The sequence below is a fragment of the Suricata suricatta genome, chromosome 13, assembly GCF_006229205.1.
Source record: "Suricata suricatta isolate VVHF042 chromosome 13, meerkat_22Aug2017_6uvM2_HiC, whole genome shotgun sequence".
NCBI lineage: Eukaryota > Metazoa > Chordata > Mammalia > Carnivora > Herpestidae > Suricata > Suricata suricatta.
The window spans coordinates 45405763-45410222 of record NC_043712.1 but is presented as its reverse complement, the minus strand read 5'-3'; the positions used below and the strand labels follow the sequence as shown (position 1 = coordinate 45410222).

At 42.0% G+C, this 4460-nt stretch overlaps 1 long non-coding RNA gene across 2 annotated transcripts; it reads right to left on the bottom strand.

The window, feature by feature from the left end:
* Nucleotides 1-17: 17 nt before the first annotated feature.
* LOC115276967 lies at nt 18-3622 on the bottom strand. Of its 2 annotated transcripts, none has more exons than XR_003902135.1 (3): nt 3440-3622; nt 1660-1765; nt 18-197 (listed from the first exon to the last, which is right to left on the bottom strand). It is a non-coding gene; the product is annotated as an uncharacterized LOC115276967 (long non-coding RNA). The 2 variants fall into 2 exon arrangements; XR_003902134.1 differs by lacking the exon at nt 3440-3622 and adding an exon at nt 2743-2913.
* Between the last annotated feature and the right edge of the window lie 838 nt (nt 3623-4460).

Below are 4460 nucleotides of genomic sequence, written 5' to 3'. Positions count from 1 at the left end.
TGACTATATCCTGATTCCCAGATTGTTTAATTGTGTAACTGACTGACAAGGCGGTGACATGGCGGCCCCTGAGAGATGGGGATACTTGATTACATAAAGACGAAAGTTCGTGTTCAGCAGGTCCAGGGAGGGCAAATCCTGAGGTTCCTGTGGCAGCCGGAACAGGTTTCTCCACAGCAAGCAAAGGATGGTAGACACTGAAATGAGTTAATAAGGAAGGTTATAAAATCTCCTTCAAGGGAAGAATTTCTTCCCCAACGGAGGATAGATTCTCATCTGTCTGAGATGGTTTAAATATAATCCTCTGTGAAGGTCAATAAATTGGGCTCACAAAGTCCTTTTCAGGCTCCTATGATACTCAGACATACCGGCTTAATGTGGCTCAGCACGCAGCCTGAAAATTGGAGGCTGCTGATTCCCTGGCCAGAAACAATCTCCCCGCCTCTATCTCCCTCAGCCCTCCGACTCGGCCTCCTTTGGGACGTACATAGTGATTTTTGCGTGTCATTCTGCTTCCTTCGAGAGAAAAACGTATGGAGAGCATGAAATGCAAGTGGTTCATTTTGGTATCTTCAAACACAGTGTTTAACACTACATTAAAATTTTTTGATTAAGTGTAACTTCTTTCCTCTCCTAAAAGAATCCTGTTGTATCAAATGGAAAGAAGTCCTTGGTTTTTGTCTAAAATCTATTATCAAAACTCAGCAACTCACACCCTGAGAACAAAGATTTCTCTAAATGCGTTTTTGGTCCAATCATTGTCAAAGATAGCATAATTGTTTCTCTCTCCCTCAGCATCATTTGAAAATACGGTCATTCAGATGTTAATTCTCTCCAGGTAAAAAGCCTGGAAGATGAGCCAGCATTTTGGCCAATAAGAAAGAGATCTAACTAGATTACTAATAGAAAATAACATGTTCACATGTGCAAGTGTTTAGCAATTCCCAGTTAGAGTCAATACAGTTCTAATGAAAATTTTTTTTCAATAATTGTCACTCTATAGATGCATGACTTTCCAAAATGATAAGTGCAATGAAAAATTGGTCTAGCCCCTTCTCAGGAAAAAATGAAAATAATATTATAGAACATTAAACTCAAATAAACTTACCAAATGATCTAGCTCATTTGATCCATATAACAATCCTTACCATTTTATGCCACCACTTGAGAAGGTATTTACAGGAAACTTGGATCAAAGAGATGAAGAAAATTGCCATGAGTCACAAAGCCAGGAATAGCAGAGTCTAGACTAGAACCCAGGCATTTTCCTGATTCCAAATCTCATGATCTCCCTACTGCATCTTTCTGTCCACACGGCCAATCTTTTTTTTTTTTCAAATAGCATTTCTAACTCAGCAATATAGAAAATCAAGATCCAAAGAAGAATAACCAATTTGCAAAAGGAGGCACAGTTTCTTAATTTTGGTAACTAAGCTTGAACATTAACTCCTCACATCTTGTAAAATATGCCAATACTAACATTTATTGAGCATTGACATCTTGCTACTGTACTAAGTGCTTTCTGTGGATTATCTCGTCCAATCGTTACAAGGAGTCAAAAATGTTGGCTCTCTTCTGATTTTACTAATGCAAAAACTGAAGTTTAAGCTGTAAGACTTTAGCCTTCCCAAGGCTGGGAGCTGTTGTCTGAACACATACCTGCTGAACCCAGGGCCTATGCTCCGAACTGCCATTCTAACCAGCTAGGCGTGTCATCCGCAACTCTTGGCCCTGGACAGGCAGCATGGGCACCCCTGGGAATTTTCTAGAAACACAAATTCTCTGGTCACACCTAGACCTACTCTGGGAATGGGACCCAGATATCTGTATTTTTACAAGCCCCCTAAGTGCTTCTAAGGCACTAGATGCATGTTCTAAAATCTGAGAACCACTGTGTTCTACTGAAATGTGAGTACATGGTAACCATTTGCGAGGAATCAGTATATGCTCTGTGCTATCAGGGAGTGCACAAAGGAAGTGACAGAAGTTGAAGACAACTAACATGTTTGTTGAAAATGAAAATCTTCAGGGGATGGTAAAGCCAAAAGGAGAAGAAATAACCTTAACTAGTTCATGCAGAAGCTGAAATCAGCAATGATGAGCAATTAATCAGGCAATATGTTACACTGTAATAAGAATCAGAAAATTCCGGAAGGACTAAATGATACAGAGTTTATTACTGCACAGTAAATGATCATTAATAAAACGTGCTGTTAAAAGAACTAAAGAGATGACTAATCACATAAGGAAATGTCAACTGTAGAAGGAATAACTCGTGGTCTTAATCACTTGGAAAAATTACAGGTATGGACACAGAATCAAAACAAAAGTCTAGAAATAACAGTGCTATGAGAACCTACCACAACCTTGATAGATCTTTTTATACAAAATCAAGGCAAAGACACACCATGCACTTTGACCTGGCTGACATTTCAACTGCTAAAAATAATAAACTTACAGAATTTTAGTTGCATATTGCCTCACTCCCTGTCTGTAGTAACAAGAAATTACTTTGTTGGAATTACTAACATGTAGAGATTACTGGACTTGGGGGTTATCTGGCTCTGCCTTGGATTTGATCTGGCTTGTGACCTCTGCTAAACTGTAACTTTCCTAAAGGACTAACTCTGCATGTGAGTGCTTCCAAAAGGAGGACCAAGAGCAGGTCCCAGGACATGTCCACTAAGACAAATTATCATATTAGGCAGCATGATCAAATAGATGAAAATAATAGGTAGATACTTGGGATTACTCTTCACTTTCTCCCTTTTGCACAGGCAGAGGTCCACTCTCTCTCAGGTAAGGATTCAGGAACATAACAGCACAGGCAAGCTGAAAACTCCAAAAGGTGGTAAGAAGACGACAGACTGCCTAGGAATCTCGGGACTTGAGGCACATGGCACACCTGCTCCCCTGGAGACACCAGATATGGCGATGTAGAAGCCTCTGACTAGAAACCACCAACATGCACAGACCAAAAAAAAAGGTACTCTAAGAAAAGCCTATTCTTCCTAGCCAAAAATTAGGAAAAGGGAAAAGAAAACTGCATTCCTCCCACCCTCATGGTTTCGGGAGGGCTGTGAAGGGAGCGAATATTCTGCCATACTCCACTCTCCTCCCCACGTCAGTATTAATGCCACACGGACCCCCCCGCCAGGATGGTCTATGAGGTCCGGTGACCTACAAAACCTCCCATCCCTACCAGGCAGTGAAGCCAGTACCCTCCGCCTCTGTGTCAGCAGAGCCCAGTGGGCAGCTAAACCTCTGTGCCCACCTGCCCACCTGGCATCAGTGAGGTGGTGACAGGAAGCATGAGGGAGATGAGGGTGCTTAGTTAGTGCGCAACACTCTTCCCCGCTTCCTGCTTCCCCACAGCAAAATGTAGGTGAGTCAACTCTACGCTTTCCCCCTCCCTGGTGTCAGCAGGGAACAAACTTACCACACTACATGGAGGCAGCGGAGGCAGTACAAGCTGACACCCTACCTTCTCCAGGAAGGGATCAGTAGGACTAAATGGGGAGCTGAACTTCCACCCCACGCTCTTGCAGGAGAGACATTGGCAGAGCATCAGGAAGCCAGACATGTATACCCAACGAGCCTTTGCAAGCGACATCTCAACAGGGAGACTCCCCACTGGAAAAAAAAAAAGATTAAATAGGATCCAATGTATCCAGTGTATACCCAAGAGCCCTCAAGCGACATCTCAACAGGGAAACTCCCCACTAGAAAAAAAAAAGATTAAATAGGATCCAAAGTATCATAAAATATATCCAAAATGTCCAGGATACAATTAAAAAAATTTCATCATATTGAGAACCAGGACAACTTAAATAAGTAAAGGCAATCACCGGCCAACTGTGATTAGTCAGATAGATGTTAGAATTATCTTAGATTTTTAAAGCAACCATCATAAAAATGCTTCTACAAACAATTCCAAATTCTCAATTCAAATGAAAGAATAACAATTAACAACATTATCTCTTCTGTTAATAAATGTATGTAACTGGCAACTCTGGCTACGTCATCTTTTCTTCCGCAGGGTACATAAGTTGTTTGCTCCATGACAATACAGGTATCACCTCGAAGTATTTTATAGTGTGGGCCCTCATTTTCCAAAGGACTTAAGAAATTATCATGCAACTGAATCTTGTGAGGGATCCAGGGCCAACATGATGCTGTTAAAGAGGTCACCGAGAGGACATGACTGCCGGGTGACCTGATTGCTGGATCCAGGCAACTGGAGGCTCCTCACCCCTCCCTTGTCCTTGGAATGTACGTTCTGCTCCCCATTCCCCCACCAGAACTGTTTCAAGGACACAACCTTTGACAGTAAGGTACTGTTGAGACCTTAAGGACTGGCCAGAGTTAAGGCTTCTAAACGGACTTTTAAAACTGAGGCAGGCAGCTCTAAGATACACTCATCTTGTGGCTGCTGAAGGGAAGACAGGTTTCCTTGTTCA